General features: G+C 46.8%; 1 long non-coding RNA gene and 1 pseudogene across 1 annotated transcript in view; one reads left to right on the top strand and one right to left on the bottom strand.

Annotated features, from left to right (window-relative positions):
- The window catches only part of LOC140681105 (uncharacterized), a 399832-nt gene that overhangs the window by 320662 nt on the left and 52075 nt on the right, over positions 1-27095 (top strand). The gene's annotated exons all lie outside the window — the stretch shown is intronic.
- Positions 1-27095, bottom strand: part of LOC140681041 (nuclear pore membrane glycoprotein 210-like) — a 67894-nt pseudogene that overhangs the window by 26302 nt on the left and 14497 nt on the right.

Consider the following 27095-nt stretch of genomic DNA (forward strand, 5'->3'; position numbering starts at 1 on the left):
GGTTTCGTCTGCTTCCCCCGTGACCGACCACTTCCCTCGCAGAAGAGTGGAACTGTGATCTTGGGGATTGCACTTGCCTTGTGACAATGTCACGTCTCACACACACTCTTGATCACACCCCACTTAACCATGCGATACTTATGGTCCTTTTTCCCGCGTGGACTCTTCGTGCACATAGATTTTATGACTGAAAAAATTGTTGCCGTATCTTTGGAGGCTCCAACTCCAAGTACCTGAGAGGTCTGGGCTCATTGTTATCCTCTTTTTGATTGTGGCTCTTGGCTCATAGTTCAGAATATGATTGGTTCCATGGGTTCTCCCAATCTTGTCCGGCTGCTGAAATCAGCGGAGTGCCGACCAGACCAAGGGCAGGGAGACCCTGGATGCCCTGAATCAGATCACATCAGGGTCACAAAGATTGTTAGAGGTAAAAACTGATCCAGCCAAATAAAAACAAATAAAAATAAGTTTTATTCAGCGGTCAAAATCAGTCTGAGCCACCATAAAAAGGAGAGTGCGGAGCCCGAGACTGGCGCTGGGTGAGACACAAGTCTGACCACTACAGCATAAGGTCCCCTCTGTGTCACACTGACCGTCCTGTTCAAGTGGTTTTTATACAGTTTATTTTGCCTGAGGCAGAGTTTTCTGCGATCAGGCTTTTCTTTCCATTCAGAGTACCACATATTCATTGAATTTCTTTTCTCTAGGTTGGGTTGAACAAATTCGTGTCCGAAGAGTGATGTCCGTCCCTGATTGAGTTACTGGAACTTGGCATTGAGCTGTATCTTTCCGGTGGCTCCAGTGATCTCAGTCTTGGATAGTTATTGAGATGATCATCACTTGGGAGTTCCTCCTTGGATCACCTTGGGGAACAACCCATCTCTGGGCGAGCTACGTTTATTCGTTTGTAAATGAAGTCCTCCTCCCTCTTGTCAGCGGTGGTTTTTACATATGTGAGGTGATCACCTGGCTCTGATTCGCATGCTTTATACAAATATTTCTTGGCAATACAAAATATTACATCTATATATCCTTTTATAGGCACTAATTATCCATATTACACATAACAACTACTTCAGCATTTCCTCCCTTTATTTCCAGCCAATTTTTACATTGTTCTCTGCTATCCTGTCCTCATCTTCCCAAAATTCCTGTGCCTATTTAAGTCCAGCCTGGGATGGTGCACACATTTTGTTTTGTTCTGTAGCGATTGATCCCCAGCAATCCTGCTGATCACACCCATTTCAGTGTTGCAAAAACCGAACTCTGGGCTGCAGTATGTGAATCACACTCCGGTGTGTGAGATGGCACGGCACCAGAGCAGGCACAGAAGAAGAGGCATTCTGTAAATTAGTGAAGTCACTACCAGAACTCGGTCTAACTCTTAGAACTCCGGTGCCACACCAGGAGTGGGGAAGTGCCTCGGTATGGGCATTTACCAGAGGCAGAACCTTTAGAGCCACTTGCTCTAAGGTGCCAGACACAAGCCACAACAGGGACCGGGCAGAGGAGAGAGAAGGCAGCTCTCTGTCTTGAGGTTCCACAAGAAAGAGTTTATTTCAGGTGAAGAGAGCAAAAACACAGAGCCCACGGCACTCCTGTGCAAGATACAAACCAAGGGGTGGATACAAACAGCTCACCAAGAGGGAATCCTCAAGGGGGGAGTGAGGGGATCACATCCAGTGTCTGGAGCCCATTGGGGTAGGAGGGTGGAGAGGATGGGTCACACGGAACAATGGGGCCTTGAGGAATTGGGGCATCCCAAAGGGGTGTTGCAATCAGGGATTGGCCCGATGGAAAAGTGACAGGGAATGTTCGGGGAACAAGGGGCTGGGTTGCTATGACAGGCAGGGAAAGAGCTGGAACAAGGGGCAGGGAATGGCATGGGGGTCAGCTTTGAGGGAGGGCAAAACACAGGGGTAAACAAACTCGGGGACAACATAGGGGTACAACAGAATGAACCACCTTTCAAGGAAGCCATAAAATTAATTTGTACCACATCACTCAAGAGCATCTGCAGGGACACAGTCTGACCAGCAATGTAAGAAGGCAAAATAAAAGGTTTTGCTGAGCAATGGCCCTTGGATGAAGCAAAACATTTACAATCAGTGCAGTCCATTTGTTCAGATGGGGGTGCACTCTGGGGGTACAGCTAAGGCCATGAGGTCACAGAAGGCTCTGGGGTCGCAGCAGGCTGAGGTCACAGCAGGCTGTGAGGTCACAGAGGTCCCAGAGCCCCGTGGTTCCAGAGCACCACAACCCCCGAGCAGGCAGTCCTTGAGCACAACTGTTGAGGTGGCAGCAGCGGTGGCAGCAGTGGTGCTGACTTTGGGACAGCGGTGTCAGGACAGTGGTGGCAGCAAGAGTGGTGGGACTGGCAGAGGGCAGGGCACTATGGCCCTTGCTCTGCGCCTCCTCCTCCTGCTCCTCCTGGTCGTGGCCCTGTCTGCCAGGGCTGCCCAGGCTGCTCCGATGAAAGCGCGGGGAGCAGGTGAGCCATCAGCCTGGCTGCCCTGTCCCGGGACAGCATTCCCTGCTCCCCGGGAAGCGCTGGGGATGGTTTTCCCCTGGGATTTAGGGAGGGTTTCCTCTGTGGGAGGGAGAGAGTCTCAATGGGCATGGGGCTGCCCAGAGAAGAGCAGAGAGGGAAGGGGCCGAGCCCAGAGCTGTGTCCTGGGGCTGAGCCTTGGGTGCAGCCTGAGGATCTCCTACAGTGTCACAGGAGCTGTTCTGTCCTGCCTTTCTTTGCAGCTGAACCTGTTGGTGAAGGTGGTGCAGCTTCCCCACCCATACCCATCACTGAGCCTCTGGGAGATGCTGAGGGTAGGTCAAGGCCTTTCCCCCTGCGAGAGCTGCCAGCTCAGAGCCCAAAGCTCGGCCAGGGGGGCATCGCTGCAGGTGCCAGGACAGAACCATGCACGTGTGTGCCCTCGCCCTGGGCCATCCCCTCACCGCTCCTGCGGCTCAGTGCTGCCCGTGCAGATCTGCAGAGATGACAGAAGCTCCTGTGGCTGTTGAGTTACAGGTGTGGCTGCAGGGAGGACTTCTCCAGCTTCCTTGCTAGTTACTGCCCGCAAACCCAGCACCCATCGCAGGGGTGAGTAGTGTGTCCCTGCTGACCCCACAGGCTGGGCACTGGTTTTGTGGAATCCATTCCTAGGAAATGGAAATATTTCTCTTAAGGTCCCCCAACAGGAAGGATCCAAGATACTGCAGGCAAGATATCTCTGGAACCATACAAACTCAAGCAGCAAATGCTGAAAGAAATGGAGCAGGCCAGACAAAGTGAGTGCATTTCCCTCAGCCTTCCCCTGGGACTCAGCAGATGGGGCCTTTCCCTGCACATCTGGACAGGCCGTGCCCGGCACAGCGGGAAGGGATCCATGGCAGCCTCGCTGCCCCGCTGCTGCTCTCACGGCCTGCAGGGCTGTTTCCCAGCCTGGGCTGGCTGCAGCTTCTCCCCAGCTTCTGCAGGAAAGCATTTGGCACCAGCTGACAGGGAGCCTCAACTGCACCATTGTCCATGCACAGCCTGAAATCCCCTGAAGTTTCCCTGTCTCTGAATACATCAGGAGGCACAGCTGTTTGCAAGGGAGTGCTACTCACTTGGGCATGCTCTGGCCCAGTCCCAACAGCTTGTGCTTTCTCCTGATCCATATCAATGACTTTGACAAGCATTGCCTCCTGAAGATGCCCCCTCCCCTAAGGGAAACAGCCTCACCAGCTCCAGCTGTGCCTTTCCTTTTCTTCTGAAGTAGATGGAGAAGCTGTGCTGAAGGCAGTGTTTCCCAGAGAAAGCAGAGATTCTGTGCCAGCCTCTGCTGCAGGAAGGGAGGCGATGCCAGGCACAGTCACAGGAGGTAATTGCTGTGCCTCTGGGCCTGAGCCCTGCTGAGCCTTGAGCTGCCCTCTCTGCTGCTTGGCAGCGTGGGCACAGCCCGGACAAGGCTGGCACAGCCCAGAGGAATTATTATGCCCGGGGCACTCGGGTACTGAGCAGTCCTGCTGGGGTCCCTCTGTGGGAGACACGTCCCGAGACCTGGGAGCGACTGCACGGGGTGCCCATGGTGGGGAAAGGGCAGAGGGGGAGAGCAAGGCTCCAGGGTGTCCTGACAGGGCCTGGGTATGTGCCCTTGGGCTGGGGGAGCAGTTCCAACAGAGGGAGGGAGAGAGGGAGTGCAGGAGGGAAGGAATGGTTCTGGCACTACATGCTGTACTTATCCCCAGGACTTTAGGGATGTTTCCCTCTGTGGGAGGGAGAGGGCCCCAGGGCCCTTGGGGTACTCCTGCCACCCCTCCAGGGATGTTGCACAGGGCCTGCAAAGAGGGTGGAGAGAGGCCAGGAGCCAGCCCAGCACCCCCCAGACCCCTGTGCAGCTTTCGCTGTGTCCTTTTACATCAGGCTCCCACGGCCTTACCCGACCCCCTTGCAGTGCCCAGTTCCCACAGGAAGAGGGGGTTCCCAGCACACCATGGAAATGGTTCTAATCTTTGCTCTCTTCTAGACTGGGATCGTGACATGGCTTATATGGAAAATCTGGTGAAGGACAGTTTGAGGAATCTAAATCGTGGTGGAGGCAAGTACTCCGTGTGCCTTTCCTGGCAGAAAAATCAATGTCATTCTGACAAGAGCTCACTCATGATCCACTTGACTTAACATTATCTCAGGGTTGAAAGATTCTGGAAGACTTGCCCTGCTCCCTTCTAGAGCCCAACAGTGATTCCCAGGATCGCTGTCAGTGGGAGGAAGGAGCATTTAGCTGTCCATCTTCCACCCATGTGCAATGCCAGAGTGTCCTTCCGTGTGCTCTGTGCAGCCCCAGAGAAGAGCAGAGAGGGAAGGGGCTGGGCCCAGGGCTGTGCCCCGGGGCTGAGACTTTCACAGCTCCTTTGCCTGCCCCAGGGAGCCTGAGCTGCTCTTGCTGCCACTGCCAAGCCCTGGCCCTGTCTGGGGCTGGGTTTAGAGCTGCTGGCAGCTTCAGGGAGTCCTTTCTGCCCCGACTGCCCCACAAGGGGCTCCTTCCATCCCGGTGTGGGGCCACTGCAGGTTCGTGGTCCCCCTGCCCCTTCTCCTGAGTGGAAGGCAGAGCTGAGGGAGTGCCTTGGAGGACACCAATCACCCAGGGGCACTCACTGCCACTGCGGCCTGAAGGAGACGTGCAACACTTTTCTGTTAAGGTCCTCCTGGAGAGATGAACCAGGACAGAGAAGACAAGAAATCCCTGGAGGCAGCCAGACATCTGGACCAGATGCTGAGTGATCTGGAGAGACGCCGTGGTGGGTGCATTTCCCTCAGCCTTCCCCTGGGACTCAGCAGCCGGAGCTTTCCCTGCACATCTGGACAGGCCCTGCCAGGCACAGCGGGAAGGGATCCATGGCAGCCTCGCTGCCCTGCTGCTGCTCTCCTGGCCTGCAGGGCTGTTTCCCAGCCTGGGCTGGCTGCAGCTTCTCCCCAGCTTCTGCAGGAAAGCATTTGGCACCAGCTGACAGGGAGCCTCAACTGCACCATTGTCCATGCACAGCCTGACATCCCCTGCATTTTCCCAGTCTCCAGGCAGATCAGGAGGGGTGGTGGATTGGAGAAGGAAAGGTCCTGTCCAATCCCAAAAGCTCATCTGATTTCCTGATCCTTGTCCATGACTTTGACCAGTATTGGCTTATGAAGATGGCACCTCCCCGATGGGGAACAGTCCCATCTCATCCAGCTGTGCCTTTGCTTTCTCAAGCGATGAACCAGGAGTCTCTACAGAAGGTGGCTGTTCCAGAAAGAAGCAGTGGCCTAGTGCCAGCCTTTACTGCAGGAGGGCAGGCAGTTCCAGGCACTGGCACAGGAGGTAATTGCTCCAGTGTGTCTTGACAGGGCCTGGCTCTGTCCCCTGGGGCTGGGGGAGCTGTCGCAGGGCAGGGAGGGCCAGGGCTGGCAGGGGCTGCTCAGGGATGGGTTTGGTCCCTGTCCCTCCAAGCAGAGACGGCCCAAGCAGCTGTGCTGGCCCCGGGCTCTCCTGCCGGCCTGCTGGGCTTTGTTGGGTGGCACAGCCTGTGCCAAGGGGTGGCAAGGTGCCTGCAGGCCCCAGCTCTGAGGCAAACAGAGAACGTCCTGGCCGCATCCACCGTGCTGCCAGCTCAGCAGTGCAGCACAGCGCGGGCTCACGCTCCCCATTGTTCCCACAGAAATGCTTGGCAAGTCCAGTACAAATACCCAGAATGGACCGAGCACCCCAAGAATTTTCTGCCCCCAGGATGTGCGCAGGTCATGCATGATAGGCACGGTGGTGACACTGTTCACCGTGCCATTTTCTATGGTCCTGTGCTATGTCGGGTTCCAGTGGTGGAAGCAAAAGAAACAGTAAGTTTTTGCAGATTTCTACCCTCCAGCATCTTCAAAGGCTGCTGATAGTAAGGGAAGATTCCCAGTCAGGCTGCAGTGGAGTTGTGGCCAGTCCATGGCTGTCCAAAGAATTCAGCTGAGGGTTCTGCTGTGCCCAGTGCTTTCCTTGGCCCCTTCATTGCTGGGCCTTGTCCTGGGGGCCCGCTGGGGCTGCAGCCAGTGCTGGCTCCCACTGAGGCTGCCTGGCCACGAGCAGCCCCAGGGGCACAGGGCAGAGGCACAGCAAGGTGGGGAGGAGAAAGAGCGGGGACGAGATTGCCCCTGAAAGGCAGAGGCGCTCTGGGGCCCGCTCCTGGCCAGGGACCTGCCCAGAGCCGTCCCCTGCTCGCCGGGGCCTTGAGGGGCAGCTGTCCAGCTGGGCCAAGGTGTGCCAGCCGCTCCAGCCGTGCTGGGGAGCCCTGCCAGCTCTGGGCCCTGCTGTGCAGGAGGCTCCCTGTGTGCCACTGGCAGCTGGGGCCTCAGCCACTCCTCTCTCCACAGCAGCGCCTCTGCAGCTCCAGCATCCCGGCCCAGAAGGCGTGACTCCCTCTTGTCCCCAGGGAGCACAGAGAGCGTTGGGTTTGGCAGCTCTCAGACATGGCCTCAGCAGCAGCATTTGCCCACAAAAGCAGAGCCCCAGCACTCCGTGCCTCCCCCACGGCCCCCCAGTCCGGCTGTGAGGCAGAAGCTTCCCGAGATCCCCCCACCTCCTCCCCTCCCGATCCCACCGCCCTGGTCCAGCTAGGACTGGAAGTGGGCCATCCACGGCAGGACATGGGCCACCAACAGCTTGGGGCCCCTGCTGTCCTTTACAAATAGCACACCTTACCTATGGACAACAGCCAGAGTCACTTTTCATACTGTTCTACCTTCAGCAGGAGGGGATGAAGATTCTCCCCTGTCCTGTCTCGTCCTTTACCACTTTGATTTTCATACAGTTGGCTGCTGTCTGCATCTCTTAAAGACTTTATTAGCAATGCATGTTTTACTCCACTTATCAGGCAATAAAAAAATAATTCTTCAGTTTAGACTTTGTTTTTAGTGTGGTTGGGCCACTCACATTTTGAGCAATTAATTTTCCATAGTACTTCTTCCCTTTTCCTTACTATTCATAAGAAGTTCATCTGGACATAAAATCACCAGAATTACTGAGATTTCCCTCAAAGCCCAGAGGGGAATCTAGCACAAAATATTCTCCCTGTGTACTGCAGAACAAGAAATATTCAGAGGAAAATACAGTGGCAGGTGAGGCTTGTGGAACTCCCAGAATACTGAGCCTGCAGAGGAGGCAAACAGCCCTGACCTTGCTTGAGGGGACTTCTCCTCACAGACTCCTCTGAGAATGTCTCAATCCAGGAGGGGAAAGCTTTTAAACCTTTGCCTTATCTTCCTCCCGTGCTAAAATGTAAGGCCCTTCCTGAGAAAAAACTGAGCTACAAACAATTCTTCATTCCTCAACAAAGCTACTCAGGTTCTCGATTTATCTTAAAAGAGCAAAACCAAATGGGGTCAGAAATGTCTCATCAAAGCCTGTTTGCAGAGAAACCCCACCATATGAAAGAAAATATTTATTAGCATCTGTCCACTCAAAAGAAACCCAGCCCTGAATTGAGCAGCGCTTTAAATGAAATTGAATTCACTTTGCTCACATATCAGCTGGTTTGGTTTGATCCTTTTTTGTCCTACAGAGAATATTCAAAGTATTTGCTCTTGATAGGACTCCTTGGATGGTCCCCAAACCTGGCTCCTCATGATGCCTTGTTTGGGTTGTTAATGCAGCCTGTTAGCAGCACCTGGCTTTGCCACCCAGTTCATGGTAGCGGTCGACTTTCAAGCACATTGGGTTTTTAATTTAGTGGAAGCACTGACTCGTTCACGAGCCTTACTTGTCCAAGTGGATTGTGCGATGCTGCTGTCTTGCTTGCGTTAAAGAGAAAGCAGAAGGGAGAAAGGAGTTAGGAAATGTTTTACACTTGTACCCAGCTCTCCCAGCCCTGCAGGCTGGTCAGTCACTTGGGTCAAGGACACAAAGCACTTCAGACCTTTTCGGAACAGCAACTGAAAGTCAGGATAAAAGGAGAGAATATGATGAAGCAGAGGGAGTGATATCTGCCATCACTGCTGAGAATATGAAGCTGTGATTTGCTAAGTCAGATCATGGAGTGAACACTAACAGGGTTCTGTGACCTTACAGCGCAGCACTGCTTTTTAACTTACTCATAATTCTGACATTTTGCACTGTCACTGTAACCCTAAATCTAAAAATCAGACAGAAGTGTGATCTGTACCTGTCTGCTTTCAGAAGCACATTCAGTAAAGCTGGAACTAAAATGAAATTACTGTGTCATGTTTTATGCCGAAATTACATTCTGCCTAAACTACATTCTGCTCTCCCAGCACCCCCAAGACAGCTCTGAGCACATTGTTAATAATTTAATGAAATCATTTGAGAGTGGTAGCAACTACTGTCTACTTCTTCAATTATCTCAATTCATTGATCTCTTCCTGCTGAAGGAGGTGGAATCTCACACCAGACGCAAAAAAAAAAAAAAAAAAAAAAAAAATTACACAAAGAGTAATGTGACAAAGGTCACATTTTTTGTAGTAGGGGAGGAATATGGAAACTGTAGCAATAAGATGATAATCTGTGTAACACAGATTCTGAGAGCCCAGCCTGTCAGTGAGGTCTTATGAAAGCAGCATGCCCAGAACTAAGGAGCAGGCACCAAAAAAAACTCAGTAACAGCAACAAAACCCCACAAAACACTCCAGCTGACCTTTAAACATTTCCAGTAGACCAGTATTTCTATAACACTATCAAAATAATCCTTCAGTTCAGCTGCTTATTTGGAATCCTTCTGGCATTGCAAGGAGGATGTTTAGCCTTCAATGTTTGTTGCGTATTTGCTGAAAATACTTCTTTGATTTGCAATTTTATTAATTTTCCTTCCATGCAAGAACCAGCTGGCAGAGAGAATGCACCAGCTGGGGTCAGAGTCTCAGGACAAGAGAGTTCTTTTTTCTTCACAAGAGCTCCTTAATTGTGCTATAATCAAAAGCTATTTATTTCTATTGGCCAGTCTTAACCCAGCATGAAATGAAATATTAATTTAGCAAATGAACAAACCAAATATCCACCAGGACATGGCCACAGCTTCAGATCCAAAGATGACTAGTCAGGCATGAGGAAAGAAAGTTTGGAAAGATAAAAATGCATAGGAGCAATGACAAAGTACAGTGGGCACATCGGCTTTATTGGCTGTGTTTGGTGACTTGACCAACTGTGTGTGGCAGAAGAGTTCAGGAGCTGGTAAAGGCTGGATCATAATACTGAAACTCCAGGATTCTTAATACTTCTAGGGAGGACTTTGACCCAGCTTCCACTAAAGACAGGGTAATTGGCTTTTATAGAAAAAGATAATTGAAAGCAGCCTCTTTTATTATTTTTACAAAAAAAAAATAAAAAAATTAAAAGAAGCACTTTTGGTGAGTTAGTATTTCAAATAAGCTTGGCCTGTTTAATGGCCTGGTGCCTTCTTAGCAACATTTTAGAAGACTTCCTTTCTTTGTTATCTTTGTACATTTTGAAAAATAATTCTTTTGGTGCCTCTTCTATTTATGACTCACTCATAATAACACAAATGATTCATGCTGTCAAATTACAAGCTATTACTTTGGAAAATTATTTTTTCCCCTTCCTTTTGGATAAAATATGACAATTTTCACTATTTTGTTACTAAGGGCAGCTTCCTACTACTTAAGAGAGTCTCAGAACTTTATTTTCTAAGTAAAGCATATGCCACAAAAGACAAAATCATCTCCCACCTCTTGTCTCTCTCACAGATGAATACATGTGAAATAGAACAATTATTTAAAACTAGTTCCAGAACTTCCACGCTTGTTGATCAGTAAACTGAATTTCAATCACCAGATTTTATCTAGACAATACTCCTTTTGTGTGATTTACAGATGGTCACTGTAAGCCATAAGCACATGCTGGCCTAAAATTATTTATTAGGGCTGCCCTTGGCATAGGCAGCCTCAGGTTCTCCATTGTAGGGATTTCTGGTCTGACTCTCCAGTTAAGTTTTGTGGTGCTTTTCCACCCAGAGTGTGAAAGGATATCCCTAGCTGGCAATTGGCTTACTTGAAAATGAAATTTAAAAAATGAACAAAAGGTCACAAAAGAGACCTTGGCATATCCATAAGCACAACAGCTTTAAATAAATTTATTTATGCTAAATGCAAAAGTAAGGCCTGGGATAAAGCTTTGAACTGAGCAGAATGGGAACAGCACTTTAAAACACAACGGGGCAAGTAAGAAGTGAGAAGGGAAGAATGAATGTCTGAGCGAATAACAAACGTACACAACGCCTGCTCTGTGGAAAACTGGAAAACAGCAGCTGCAGCTCCCAGTCTGTTTGGGGATTCTGGCAAAGCACTGGGAGGGAGGCAGCACACACAGCACAGCAGCACCAGGCTGTGCTGAGGGGTGAAGATGGTAAAAATGGCAGGAAATAATTTATTAACACACACAGCTCTGGTGGAGGCCACCTGCAGAGGTGAACACAGCACCTGGGATAAAAACTGCTCTGGAGATGGAGAGGGCCAGAGGTGTGAGGAAAGATGTGCACAGCAGCTTACTGGTGGTACAGCTACAGCTCAGTGCAACGGTGAGAAGTATGGATCAAGGAGAAAAATTCGTTTCCTATTCTTGTTTTAATTTTGCAAGCTTCAGGAGAAGGTCCTGGGAAACTGTGTGCCAAATTTACACAGAGAAGTTGTCTCATTGAAGTTAACAGATGAAAAGTGAACCCAGCTTTATTCAAACTGAAAATAAAGCAGATGTTTTTGAATGTTGCCAATAAAATAAACAAAAATTACCATATTTAGTATCACCCAAAGACCGTATGTCAGATAGTCATCACTTGCTAAATGCCTTTTTTTACAGCTTAGAAATTGATGCTTTTCCTACGAGAGCACAGGGGCTTTGCTGTGGAGAACACAGGCTGGAGTTTAAGGCCAGCTATAACCTTAAACTTGAAATTGATACAAAGAAACAGCTGAAAAGAAATGGTTTTATCAAATCACCAATACTACACTAACTTAACACAGACTCATGAAGCTAAATACACAAACAATACCTCTAGTTGCCCTACCAGAAAAAAACAAACAAATAAAAAAAACCCAAAAAAAACCATTAAAAAAATCAGGAATTCACTGTAGAGCATGTACCTTGCCCAAACACCATCTGTCTCCAGGGCTGCTCCAAGGAAAGTTCCTTGGGGAGGACTGCTGCAATCCCTGGGACACAGCGAGACACAGCCTAATGCAGCTGTGTCTCTTACTGGGGAAACTGGGATGGGGAAACTCCTCAAGCTTCTTGGGGAGCCCTCTACTAAGAAATCACCAGAGGATGTTCATGAATGAACTGACGTGCGCTCCTGAGTGCCAGAATCAACCACCAAACACAGAAGGCAAGAATGCCTTTATCTGCAGGCCAAGGCAGGGGTTAGCCAAGGCTGGACTCTCACCTGGACAACTTTAATCCTTCATATAAACTGCAAAAGGCAGCTAACATGCTGCCAGGAAAACCTTCCCCTGAAGCAGCACACCATAATCTTGGCTGCCCATCAGAAAGAGCTCTTTGTTGAAAGGTGTGTGCCATGTTTCATTCATCATCTGCCTTGCTTTTTAAAGGGGGCAGATTGAGAAGTAAAGATTGGGCTGTGTTTGGGAGGTTTGGGTTAGGGAGCAGATTGGCTTGAAGACCAGTATTAACCCAGCCTTGCTAACCTTAATCTAATTGAGTAATTCCTTGGGACACCCCTGTTGATCTGCTGTTGGCAGGCAAGGATTTTCTGGATGCAGGAGTCAGCCTGGCACAGCTCTGATATTTCAACTCAGATAAGGCCTGGACTTTGGAACAGACACACTGCCAGCAGCCCTTCTCCCTCTCAGGGAGAAAACAGTCAGGAACAAGCAGTAAGTGAACGGGGAGAAAAATCAGCATTAAATGCAAATCTCAGTTTATTAAATTAAAAAAAATCTTTACACTGGCAGCAACCTGATGAGAAAAATTTATATCCCCAAATCCCCCCGGCCCCAGGAATGGCCCCACAGGTGAGGTGAGCTCCTCGAGCCAAAGCCTGGCTGTTGCTTGCAGGAGGTTGGCTCCTGAGCCATACCAGCTCCCTACTTCATACCTTTTTTTTTTTTTCTTCTTACCAGGACACTGCAACTACTTGCCTAAAGAAATGAAATAAGCAGCAAGCATTTGCCAAAGTACTCCCACCACGTGGAGCAGTTTGTTTTTCAGAACATTCGGTGCCAGATTGCTGAATGGGAAAGAGAAACAACAGAAGAGCAAAATCTCTAATCATTTCTGAAGAGTTTATCACAGGAGCACTGAGATAGTCACAGCCCATTGGTTTCTTGCTGAATTCAAGTGATTCAAGTGGAAAAAAGACCACATCTTTCTTTTAAAACCCAAATGAACAAAATGGGAAGTTTGAACAAACCTAGAAAACGAACAGCTGCTTCTACAGTCATCACTGATTTCAGCAGGAATTGAAGATGCTTCGTGAAAACTGGAAGATATCTCTGACAACAAATACTACTGGAAGAATTGTCAAAGTATTTAAAAACATTACATTGCCAAGAGAGTGTAAATTAAGATTGGAAAATTGTGATTGCAAACACTGAGGGCCTGTAGGAAGTCAAGTTCAAACAACAGCCCAATGCTAAATTATAAACAGCCAAACTGCAAAAAATTCTTCAACAGCAACATGAAGTAATCTTTAAAAGCTTTATTAAATAATACAGATTTAAATAATATAGTCCAGTGCTAGACTCTGAACAACCATATCACAAGAAAATTCATAATAAAGAAGTCTTAAAGGCATTAATATAGATTCAAATGATTATCTACATCCAAACTTACCTTTTTTAGTAGTACTAGAACTTAGGGCACAATTTCTCCAAAATCAGCTATTAAGTTAGACAAGACTCAATACAATTTCATGTAACAATCCTTTTGTTTTTAACACTGTGTGAAACCAAAACTCTATGCCATGCACTGGGTTTGCATTCCATTAATCTATTTGCCTGCATAGTTCTACACACAAAATATTTGGTTATTTCACTTTCCTTATGGTCTTGTACTTCCTACAAAAACTCTGCAAAACATGAAGTGGGCTACCACTTCTGACTTCTAGCTTTCTCAGAAAACCAACACAAGATTTTGTCACAGGCAGAAAACCCACTGAAACAAGAAATGTCCATGTGAGCAACTCACTGGGGCCTGAGCTCCTACACAGCAAAGCCCTGAGGCTTCAGAAGGAAAGAGAGGAGGTTGATATTGGATGTTAAGAAGAAATCCTTCCCTGGGAGGGTGGGCAGGCCCTGGCACAGGTGCCCAGAGCAGCCCCTGGATCCCTGGCAGTGCCCAAGGCCAGGCTGGACAGGGCTTGGAGCAGCCTGGGACAGTGGAAGGTGTCCCTGCCATGGCAGGGGTGGCAGTGGATGGGCTTTGAGGTCCCTCCAACCCAACCCACAATGCTCGGATTCTGTGGAATCTGCTGGACCAAAGAGCTTGTGTTTATCTGCAGCATGGCATCTTGTCATCTCTTACCTGAAACTGCATCAAATCCAGGTTCTGCCACAAAAATCTCCTCTGCTGGGAAGTCAAGGGCATCACTGTTGAAATCGAGATGGCAACTGATAATGGACTGGGGCTGCAACTCAGCAATGGCTTCAATCTGAGCAGGTGAACACTCCCCTAGGGGGAAGGAAAAACATTCATCTCTAATTAAATACAAAATAAAATTGTAGCTGATTAAGTTGAATTAATTAAAAGCAAAATCATGGCTTGTAGCATTGAGTTATTCTACCACCTTCTGAAATAGTTTCACAAGGTTATGAGGATTTTAAAATCACTGGAAATCACAGACAGCTGCCTTTGCTCAGGGTCTAATCCCAAAGAGACGGCAATGAAAACTTCATAGGTTGTGGGGTTTTCTTGACAGGAATAATTTATTTACAGGAAAGATTAAGCTGCAGAGAATCTTCTACTCGCATGTCTCTCAAATAACTTACATGATCCTGGGAGCCTTGAGTTAGATTTTGGTATCTGGTGAGATGATTTTTTGGTAGGCTAATAACTTACATATGGCAAAATAAAATACTATTGGAAGAAGTGCTGATTATTAAGCTAGAAGCTAAAAGGATCTATAACCACACAAAATACAGCACATTAAATAGAGGACACACTATGATGCTTAATGTTTGCATTGATTCTAACTGGTGATAAGTTCTGTCAAAGATTTAAGCATGGCAACTAAGTAAGAAAATGTAACAACCCCAAGAAGGCAAGTGCAATTAAACATAAAAGCAATTGGGTGATTGCCCATTAACTGTCGCTTGTATGACCAAAAATGGTATCTCTATTGAAATCTACTGATTTTGTTACTTGTGAAATATTAGCAGTGCTCCAGAACACCTTCCAAATTCTATCCCACGGCTCCTAGAGCTCCCGGGACTCTACAAAGGCATTTGAGGTTCCTGGGGATCTTGTTACCCTTAAACAACTAACAAAAACCCCATAACACAAACCAAAGCATCATGAATCAATAAACAAACAATAAACCAACAGCATAAATATTTTTTAATCATAGCTTTCAGTTTGTTTCCCCAATTGAAACTATGACTTTTGAAGCTGCCACTCCCTGCAAGCTTGCCTGCACATCACTGACATGCATTGCTGTGGTCCCCTGAGGCACATTAATCAAGATCTGAAAAAAGGATGAAACACATTGTTACCAAAAACTGTTTCAACAAATAAAAATGAAGGAAAACCAGACTGGATTAGTTGTAAAAGACTCCACAAACCCATGTTTTTCTTTGAAATCCCAGATTTCTCTAATATTGGAAAATGCCTTTCCAAGCAATTTAAGCTAGCAAAAACATTTTGTCTCCCTACCCAACCCCCAGAAGTAATTATGCATAAAGCTTTATGTCTAAATTTAATTTAAAAAGAATGTCTAGTGCTTATGCTGGCTGATGCAGTGAATTGTGTCAACAGTACGACTGCATAGAGATAAAAAAAATCATTTAATCTGATCAGTGATGCATGGCACAACACTTGAGCAACTTCTTGTTGGCATCTAATCCTGCAGTGAAGTTTCATTCATAATAGCAGCCATACTCAAAAATTGGTTAGCACCTGGAAGCAACTTGGCCAACAACGGAATCAAAATATACAATATAAGAACAGTAGAGGAAAAAAATCAAAATGGCTATGCTACATTTTCCTCCTTAGAAAAGATGTTTTAAAAAACATGATGTTTTGGCCACATACCAAACACTTCCCAACCATCTGCCTTTCTAGAAGAACATTTCTAAATATTTATAATAAAAAAATTCCACAGAATACAGTTTGGTTAGGTCCAAACCAATCTCAGCAGTAACAGAACAGTGCCTCAGCTCTCTGTAGGAGTTCAGTAGCCCAGGGATCTCATAGTAGAGACAGTGACCACCCCAGAGTCCCTTGCCAGGGCCACACCAGTCTTGGAATCCACGAGAAGAAGAGCACTTGAGGAGGAGCTCCACACACCTGGCAGGCCTGGAAAACACCACAGGGGCACTGCTCACACCCTGCTGCCAACTGCAGCATCTCCTGGGCACTGGTGTCTGAGTGCCACTGCCAGGCAGGGCACACATCCCCCAGTGCCCAGGAACCACTCTGGTGTCTGAGAGTGCCACTGCCAGGCAGGGCACACATCCCCCAGTGCCCAGGAACCACTCTGGTGCCTGAGAGTGCCACTGCCAGGCAGGGCACACATCCCCCAGTGCCCAGGAACCACTCTGGTGCCTGAGAGTGCCACTGACAGGCAGGGCACACATCCCCCAGTGCCCAGGAACCACTCTGGTGTCTGAGAGTGCCACTGCCAGGCAGGGCACACATCCCCCACTGCCCAGGAACCACTCTGGTGTCTGAGAGTGCCACTGCCCAGTAGTTACTCTGACACAAGCCCATTAATACCAACAATCAAACACAGTGAGTGAAGGCAGGCCTGACGCTGCAGGAGTCCCACAGAACCAAGCCTTTCCAGCTAATGGAATAGAAATATCAGAAGTGTGATGCTCAGGAATTCAATACAAGAGACATATTGCATAGTGCAATTAAAATTAGAGGAGTTGATCAAACCTATTTTAGTCATTAACAAGAACAGTGACGTTTGATTCTGAACAAACATGGTAAATCATGCATTTAGCTTTGCTGAGACTGGTGTCCCACGGAATAGCTGCTAACCCACACAGCTGGAGGCCACTCACCTTCCTGGGCTGTCAGCAAGGTCCTCAGGCACAGGACATCCCCCACCACCACGTCTGGGAGCTCTGGGAAGATGGCATGTTGCACAGGCAGTGGGATGTAGTCTGCAGTGCCCCTGTGCTCTGCATCCCACACCCTGAGCAGGGTCAGCCCCACGCTGACAGTCCTGATCACAAAGGTGTTGTTGGCAGCTCCCTTGGCGATCCGCACGAAGTCATCCCTGCACACAAACACAAGTGCTGCTGTGTGAGGGAAGGCTTGGGAATGGCATTGTCTCTCCAACAGGAGAGGTGTCAAACTCTTCAGCTGGCTGACTTCTTGTTTTCAGGAACAGTCATCTGATGAAGTCCAGCAAAGTAAGGAAATTGTAAAAATTATTCAGGTGTCACTGAGGCAAATTACAGTTCTCAGTTCACCACTATGCTGAGGAAATACCGAGATCGCAATTATGCATGAAAAGTACTTAATTGTGAGAATTGTAGAGCTTTAGAATGACATAATTTGCCTCTTTTTCCTTTTCTCAAGGGTGTTAGGAAGCCAAGAAATTTGAACACCAAAATGCAACTTCCCAGACATAATGTCCAGTTCTGGTATCTACCCAAATTCAGCAAGGTGCTCTGCAGAAAACAAACCATGTTTCAGTAACAGCACTAGTGGTATTCTACTGAAGACCACAGGAGGCTGCTTCACAACATTTACTCTGTGAGGCAGAGACCAAAGCCTTTTGAGGCTTGTCTCTGCTGTGGGAAGGTTGCACAAGCCCATCTGAGGAGACAGCCCCTGATCCAGAACATTCCCCACCTTACGTAAGCCCTCAGGGAGTCAGTGGAACACAGCACTGGGAGAGGCAGATGCTGATGGATCAGTTGTTTCTCTGGGCCACTGCTGCGTGCAGGGGGATGATTCAGAGTCACTCAGAGCAAAGCACCACTCCTGCAGGTCCCACTGGGACCACGCTTATCCGGGCAGCTTTCCATGGCTAGGGAATACCGATTGCTAACTGCAACTCTCCTTCCCGCCACTGCCTCTGAAGGCTGCAGAGACAAAACCCTTGCTTTGCTAATCCCAGCCCAAGCTGTATGTTCACTTGGTATCCCTGGAACCACTTTTGTTTTATGTATGTCTGGCCTTTTCTTGCTCTGTGTAATTACCACCCGTGACAGACACCCACCTGTTGGTGGCAAAGTTGAGCACAGCATTGTGTGAATGGAAAGTATCTCCAGAGTTGTCCTGGAAATGGACTGTAAACGTCAGTGTCCCACCCAGGGGCAGGGCCTGCAGTGCCTCTTTGCTCTGGGTCAGCAGAACCGGCCTCATGGAGATCCTGAGGTAGGAGATGGGGCAGTCCTGGAAAAGCATCGACAGTGAGAAGGAAAGTTCAATTGCTTTCTATGATGCCCCTGTAAAAGTAATTGAAGAAAGTTATTTTTATGTAAATATCCAGAGCTGCCTTTATGAACCACCTGCATTTTGCCATATGCCAGGACTAACACATGAAGCTGCTGTTGTAAGTATCTCCATTTCAGGTTAAAAGGGGCCTGTGACACTGCCTAGCCCAGCCCCCTCTCAAGCTGGGTTACCGAGGGCCAGCTGGGCAGGACCATGTTCAGGCAGCTCGGGCATCTGCTCGATGGAGACTCCACAGCTCCTGAAGCCTGTGTTCAACAGCCACCCCAGTAAAAAGTGCTGTCCCGTGTTCAGACAGTGTTTCCTCTGTGTTCCCCTTGCCCTGTCAGGCTGAGAAAAGCCTGGCTCTGTCTGCTTTGTACCCTCACAGCTGATATTTCTTAGCCCTTTTTTCTAGTACCACTGGGAACTGAAACAAGAAACAATCATGAAGAAACATACATCACACACAGACTTCAGAGAACACATTACTATCCTATCAATTCAAACTGTTGAGATTCCCTGGATATGCAAGTGAAGAAGTGGCCCCATGACCTCTCTCCTAATAATTCCTGAAATAAAAGGTGCAATTATTGCCCAGGTATTAGAAGGGTAGCTCACAATGTATGTGTGAGTAAGGGGATGGAATGGTCACTGTTGCCCAGCTCCCCTGCAGCAGGTGAGAAAGCCAAGCTGTTCCAGGCAGAGCTGGAAGCTGACAAACCCTGAGGGCTCAGAGGCTCAGCTTGGTTCCCTCAGTGCCTCTCCTCAGCCAAGGCAGAAGTTGGGAACTGCTCTGAACTCCTCAGGAGAGTCTGCTCCATTAACCCTATGTGCACAGCCCCCCATTTCTGCAGTAACACTCCAGGCAAGAAAGGTTTTCTGAAGACAAAGACTTGACAACCTGTTCTTTTGGTGTTTAAATTGCATATTACTATTCTTGATTAACTTACCTAGGCTAACGAGCAAAATTACCCAACAAAAATAACTATATCTCTCTTTTTATTACAGCTGTTGGAAAAGAAATAATGGACAGAGGAAGCAAAACTCCTCAATTATATTGAAAAAACTATTTTAAAAGAAGACCTCAAGCTTATCTTGTAGAAAAATCCCTTTATTTTCCTGACCTAAGAGGCTCAGCTAAACCGTAAAATTTTGCTATCTGAAAATGTACGTGTCAGAACATAAAAAGGAAAGGACAAATTTGGCCTCAAGCAAAATACATCTTTGGTGAATCCAAAAAAAAAAAAAAATAAAAAAAATGGCCATGGGCTGGTTTCATCAGTTAAAATCTCCATGCACACAGATCTCTGCCCAACAAGCCGTGGTTACAAGCCAACAAAAACCCCATTTCCCTGAAAGATTATCAAGCTTGCTTTACTTTAAAATCTCAGCAACTGTCCCACAAGGGACGACTGCTAAATTTAATATTGATGAAAAGAGCCTTTTACTGTTAAAGTATCTCAGATTTTGATGGTTTTTTTTTAATTCAATAAATAAATAAAATAAAATACTGAGTCCAGCAGGCCCAGGCAAGTGCTGAGCTTGGTCCCACACTAAGCTCGCTGTCACTCCTTCTTCACCCACCCTCCCTGGCTTATGTAAGAGCCCTTCTTTGACCAAGTTCAAGGTCTAAGTGTTAGGTGATGCTGCTGCAGCAGTTTGGTTCTTAATTGTGTACACTTGTAAACAGACAACACCAGACCTTATGAAAGAAGGACAAAGTGAAGGAGAGAGCTTTGCCTCAGAATGACACAACAGATTCAAGCTCATCTCCAGCTCTGTCACAAGTTTTCTGACACGACCTTCAGCAAAACCTCTCAAGCTCTCTCAGCTCTTCCGCCATAAAATGAATTGTGTTACCTCATGAGGTTCAAAATATCATTTCCATAAAGGCACTACAGTTGTAGTAAGTACAGGAGAATAAATGAGTTGTACAAGGTGCTGAACTGAGATGGGTCCTACTACACCATCTTGGGTACAGGACAAACTCACACAGGGGATCTGACTTCAGTCCCACTGCGTGCTGACTAAATGGTGTTTGAGCCACCCCAAACTCATCAGACATTTTTCACTTGCCAAAGGGAAGAAACAAGGTCATCAGTAACAGAGCTGGAGGTAAATTTGGGAAATTCCAAAATTCAAATAAAAAAATCCACCAAGACACTTTACAGTGATTACAGGAACAGCAAACACTTAGAAATAACTTAAAGCACTCAATTGTACATTTTTCTCCTTTAGCTGGGACAGAGGGAAGATGCTGACAGTAAAAAGGGATAAGAGGAAGGGGAGCAGTGGCTATCTCAAGGCTCATGCTGCCAGATGCAGGAAGTTCTTGGCTCAAGGATTTTTTGAACAGAGATGATGGGCTTACATTCCCTGGTGTCCCACGGTTCAAAGCTCAGAACTGTTAATTCCCACACTGCTCATTTTTCAGAAGTGAAGTTCAAGAAGTGCAGCCAACAATCCCTGTTGGAGCAGTGAAGATGTACTTGAGGAAAGTGCAAAGGAAGGGAGCTGACAGTACCTTAACAGCAGCTATGATGGTCTGGTTGATGCCAAACAACTCCTGTGAAATCACTTCAATGGTTGAGGATCTGACCACAGACCCAGAGACGAGGAATCCTCTCTCATCAACTTTCACTACAGGGACTTTGTCTGGCCCATCCAGGACACGGTAACTTAGGGAGGCAACTCGGTCCCTGAAGCAAAACAGAAAGTAAGGAACCCTTTAAATGTGTAAAACCATATTTAGGGTCTCTTCCAATACAAACCAGTCTGTGATTCCATTAAACTTAGGGTTCCCTCCCCCTAAAATGCAAATGCCTCTAAAGCTTTGCCCTCAGTGTGTGTCCTACTGTCTCTATCTGACCATTATTATGCTGGGAAAACTACATTTCAAGCCTGCTATGAGTCTAAAATGTCAGTCTTTGAAAAGAGATTATGTAAAAAGAATTTCTCATTTGGAAATGACATTTTAATCTGAAAATACAGCCATAACCTCTGTGTGCGAAATACACATAATTATATTCCACAAAGCCTCAATTACCCATCAAAACCTCTACAGGAAGCAGGCAGCAGGATACTGCTTTAACTGGCTCAGCTGCTTTTAAAAAAAGGATCTGAAAGTTCCCAATATTGAATGAATTTTACAGCTACAATCTAATACAAGATTTGACAAAGCCTGAGAGAACAGTAAGATACCATGAACCAGCAGGTAAGCTGTGTATTAAATGGATGAACAGTGCTACTGAGAGACTGAAACAGCTCCCTTAAACACAACAGTCCTACAGTGTGGATACAGGGCTGACACAAGCCACACTATGGAAACTGAGCACTGACCTGTTGGTCTGAAGTTCAATAAAGGAATTTGGTGACATGAGGATCTGCTCTGCTTCTGCCTCTGGGGTGACTAGATGAAGTTTTTCAAACACCTGGAAAGTAAGAGGCATTTTGGCCCACTGTTGTGTGCAGACAGTAATTTACTTTATTTATTTAATCTTCAAAATAAATCAACAAACAAAACTAAACAGAGCTGTAACTTTCTTTCTTCTCTTGTATAATATATATGGTAAAACAAGACAACTGAACATGAGTATTATGAGTATTTAAGAACGGGACAGCCAGTACTTCTACAAGTTATTCTGAGACTATTTATTTCCAGGGTTATGGGTAAACTGGTTTGTAGTAAGTTCAAGAATTTTCTTCAGCATGAAAACAGAGGATTTCTCAAGGAAAGGTGTTGGGAACGCCATATTCACCCGAGTTACTTTAGACACTCCCCCTAACCCCATGAGCCCCTGAACTGCATGAGCCCAAATGAGGAATATTATACAAACAAGAGTAAGGGCTCAAAGATAAACCAAAGCTGGAGCTACTCCTGCATTTCAAATCCCTGATCTCAAATACAGACTTCAGCCCAGTTCTGAAGGAGATACTTCAACATGAACAACTGTATAGGAAATCATCCTACCTGAATCTGGATTTCGTCAGACAGTTCCCTTCCCATGTTGTAGAACTGGTTGGCTGCAGCATCAAGAACCTTCACGACAACTTTGAGGCCTGTTCTTCCCTTTACTCTGCCATAAACATCCACTGCAAAGTTGTAGTTTGCAGGAAGCTGAAAAGCAGCCTTGGACAGGAGAAAGGGATTCAGTTTGACTCATGGAAAGCGCAGACATTGGCACCGAGGTGCTGACCACTGATCCTGGCTTTTGAGGCAGTGGAGGCAGCAACATTCCCTGCATTGCCCTGAAGTGGCCGTTTCCTTTTCCCAAGCTGCACACACACGCACTACACACACACACACACACACACACACACTTTACCTCACTGTGCCTTGTCCTGACATCCAGGGTGTCCCTCCTGCTGACAGACCAGTGGAACGTTAACCCCGGCACAGCACTGCCGAAGGAGAAAGGAGTCTGAGTGCTGGTGATGCCCATGACATAAACTGGCATCTGGAAAGAGAGAAACCAGCCTGCTTAGGTAATGCCAGCATGCAAACCAAACACCTGCCCACGGCAAAGAGAATTTAAATTCCCTCTGATTAAGAGATGGGGTCTCTCATGAAGAAAATGGTTCCTCCCAGAACTGCAGTGCTGTCACCAGGAGGTGTGACAGCAACGAGCACAAGCTGCAGTTCCAACACGTGAAGGTGACAAAAGCCAATCCCTAACCAGCTCACCTGAGTACCAGCCTTCATTCGTGTGATGGGTGCCCAAATTCTCACAGCTGTCAGCTGTACCACCTCAACTTCCACCTTGTCCTGGGGAAGAGGAAGATAAGACACTGAAAGCACTTGTCAAACAGAAACCAGACTTCACTTTCAGGCTCTACAGCCACTATTTTATCATTATCTAATCACTGTTGCTCTGTGATTTCTGTGAGATGTCAGAAGAAATACAGATGGACAAATTCAGTAGGACTGTAAAAAACTAAAAAGGATTAAATTTTGATTTATAAGCATTTAAAAATGCCCCCTAGATTGAAAAAAAATCTACTCAAAATTACTGATGACATGAATGATGGAGCTGAGAGGTCAGAGACAGCAGCAAACAAGATCACAAGGGGCCCCAGAAGAAGAGGGATGAAGAAACCCAGGAGTAAAGGAAGACACAGAGAAGAGCTGGAATGAAATGAGGATTGTAGAGCACCAAATGGGACAACTGAGAATAAAAACATGATGTTTGACTCTGATATCTCCTCTTCATATACCCAGGCATTCCTGATAGATTTTATTCCTGCTGTGTACTGGGGAGGAAAGGTCAGACCTGGACCTCACCAGGCAGCAGATTGACCTTTCAAGTTCAATTTGCCTCCTGTCACACGATTAGGGCAGACTGCTGTCCATACATTAAAAAGCAGACATTTCTTGGGTTTTTTGGGTTTTTTTTTATATTTAGTTTGTGTCTTCTTGGGACTGTTCTGGCACCTGTCAAGCAGCAGAGCTTTGTGGTTCACAGCAGCCGTGCTGCCCTGAGCTCAAAGGAAAAAATCATAAGATCTGGCCCAGGTTCTGTTCCTCTGAGTCTCATGGAAGTCCCGGGGACTTGTGCTCCCTTGCAGGCCTGCCCACCTCCCTCACACACAGCTGCAGGAAAATCTAAGGACACAGATTCTGAGGGAATGTCAGGGATTCACTGCTTGCACCTCACAGATGGGGTCAGACCACAGCAAGGGATGACAGTGTTCTATACTGCTGCAGCTTAGGAGACAATTTTTTCAGCAACAGCTGCCTTTGGATCATCCTGACCTAAGAGGGAATGCAGATCAAGACAACCTTCTGCTGTGCTAGAAAGGCTTCTTTAGATGGGCTTTTCTAGATGCACTAACCAATTCTGACAACTCCAGACTGGTCATAAAGCCTCCCTGGTTATCTGTGAGACTGATTTAAGGCACAGCAAGATTTACCTGCCTGTTCAAAGTACTACCTGTGCTAATACCTGTGTAAGTTCACGTGCCAGGGAGAAGGAACTCTGAGTTTTCATCTTCAGGAAACCAGAGAAGTGCACGAGGTAACACTGCTCATGCAGAAAGACTCTGTGCCCCCTTTCAGAGCCAAAGCCACAACTCAGAGAGCTCCTGTCAGCCCTTAACAGCACCACAAACATTACCTGGGACACTGCCACAAGCTTCTCTGTCTCTGCATCAACAGCCTGCAGCAATCCTGTCACCACCCCACTGCCAATGGCCACTCCTCTGACCAGCCCAGAGCTGTTCACTGCTGCAATGTGCTCGTTGTCAATGGAGAAAATGATGTTGGAGAGAGGCTGGGGGCCTCCTTCAGCCCTGATCTGTCAGAACAGCACACAGAACAGCTAATGAACCCTTCAGATAGTTCTGGTCACCTCTACAGGGCACACCCTCCCTGCTCAGCACCACAGTGACTTCAGTGCTGCCTGCACCTTCCCAGGACAGCTCCAGGACTATTCCCCCAGGTCCTAGCAGGATGTCAGCCTGGGAAATGCATGAGCTGAGCACAGAAGTGGACCCTGTGCCTCACAGAGTGTCACAGGTTGATGCCACCTCCACTCCAGAAAGTTTCAGCAAACTTTACCTCCCCTTCTCCTCAGCACCCTGGTGTAGAGCTCTGCTCTGTGTTTCAGTGTGAACAACAAGCCCACCATGCCTAATTTCATGGAGCTGACAGATTTACTCATGCTGTGCTGGTATTTATCACCAGAAAAGCTGACACCCAATTGACAAAAGCAAATACAAATCCTTTGATCCAGCGATAGAGCAAAACAGAAGCTGGCTCAAGAATGACATTGTTCTTGCTCACTGGAGTATCCATCACAGAAACATAATGGGCTGGGTTGGGAAGGACCTCAAAGCTCATCTTGTTCCATGGGCAGGGACACCCTCCACTAATCCCAGGCTGCTCCCAGCCCTGTCCAACCTGGCCTTGGACACTTCCAGGGATCCAGAGGCAGCCACAGCTGCTCTGGGCACCCTGTGCCAGGGCCTGCCCCTGCTCACAGGGAACAATTCCTGCCCAATATCCCATGTGGCCCTGCCCTGCGTTGGGTTGAAACCACTCCTGGTGTCCTGTCACTCCAGGCCCTTGCCCAAAGTCCCTCTCCAACAAGCCTGTCAGTCCATTCAGTGTGAATGCAGATAAATGTCAAGTTGAGTATTTCCTGCTGAAAATCCAGTTATGAAGATTCATTTTACAACAGAAATTACAAAGTAAAGAAAATATGTAAGATGATGCCTCACCTGAATCATGGCCCAAATAATTAGGGTCACTTTCCTTGGCAGTAGTCTAAATGGGGGAAAGACCTAAAAACAGAAATATGAATACCTGTGTTCAGGATCCTTCAGTCAGATAAATGACACCACAAAACTGTACAAGTGTACAACTGAGTCTTTAGTTGCTTAATCACAGTAAACTGAGCATGCAGAAATTTACCTCATGTGCGTTAAACAACACTGAAATCTGACTGGCATTAGGTCAGCTTCCAGACAGAATGAATTTTATGGCAAATTGATTACTATACTGTAACCATAATGTATGTATTCCTGTTCCACTGTAGCACAGACTTTCTTTATGCATGTATCTTATCTGAAATTATTTACTTCAATCTGCTGTGGAGCAGAGTTGAGTCTCTGTCCTCTTCTGTCAGCCACAGTTGCCATCAGACTCGTCTGCCCAATGCTCATCCCACGCACCAGGAAAGCAGCAGTGTGCTCATCCGGAGCCTCCCTCAGGGGGCTGCAAAGAAATCCATTAAAGAGATAGTAAATTACTGTGTAAATTACAAATAGCAAAGCAAAGGACTCATTTAGTGACCAGCAGTTTTACCACAAGGCTAAGTGACTGTCTGAAGCAAAGTTGAGGAAATTATCACAATTTTACACATGATTGCTCTTTGCAAACTGTGCTTTATTGAAACATTAAATACTTGAAGTGAAAATGAAACAAGCAACAGACACAGTGAGTTTGATAACATCAGATGTGCCTTCACACAGCACTCTTCACCTGACACTCTCTGCCAAGTCACTGCTTCCATGATGCACAAAGCTTCATCAGTCATCACACTGGAGGAATGCAGTCTCCTTCATCAGCCAGCAACATTCAGGCTGTTAGCTCAGGAAGCTTCCCTCACAAATAATATTTTACCTTTTAACAGCTAATTAAGGCTTCACAAAAAGAAAATAAATAGACTCTCAGCCGTTGTGTATTACCATGCCTTTAACCTCATATCTTTATTCATTTTTTGCCAATTCTTATTCACAGATTAATTTCAAAAGTCCATTAACTTACACAAGTGAGACAAACTGAGATGCTGCTTTGAGACTGAGATCCATGACAGGGAAGTATTTTGCCAGAAAAGGTTTCTTTGAGTCATCCAGAACTCTGACATAAGCTTTAACTGTTTTTCCAATCTCCACCTGAAACAGATATATCCAGTCATTCTGCATTCACACCACTCTTATTTATTCGCATAAAAATTTTCACTTGATTTTGTATTATACTTGTAGTAGGCTAGTGGAGTTAGAGCCCCAAGGTTAGACTAGCACTGATTTTAAACACTAATCCCTGCCAGCTGGAGTTAGTGTCAGATGAAATGAATGAACTCAGGTCCTTCAGCTGGCAAGGGCATAATTAAAACATCTAGAAATATCAACACTTCTTTTGTTTAAGGTGCATCCAAGCTGGCAAGAGCAATGAGCTGGACTTTCTTCTGTTCAGTTTTGAAGCCTGACATATGGAAAATTACCCTGGGGCAAAACCTACTCCTAAAAGAATTGCTCACATGCACTTTAAACAGGAGGAAATGTAAATGAGCATGTCCATATAAATTAGGGATTAATATTATTATGTAAATGCAAAAGCTGAGATTTCTGCCACACAGAACAGGAACAGATACCTGATACCCTGAGACCCTTATAACCTGAAGGGATAAATTTGGGAGGGAGAAACAGAGACACAGGGAGGTTGCAGTTGTTTCTCTGTTGTAGCATCTTGTCCATGTGTGATCTCTGTGCTCAGGACCAGCAGCA

The sequence above is a fragment of the Taeniopygia guttata genome, chromosome 31, assembly GCF_048771995.1.
Source record: "Taeniopygia guttata chromosome 31, bTaeGut7.mat, whole genome shotgun sequence".
Lineage (NCBI taxonomy): Eukaryota > Metazoa > Chordata > Aves > Passeriformes > Estrildidae > Taeniopygia > Taeniopygia guttata.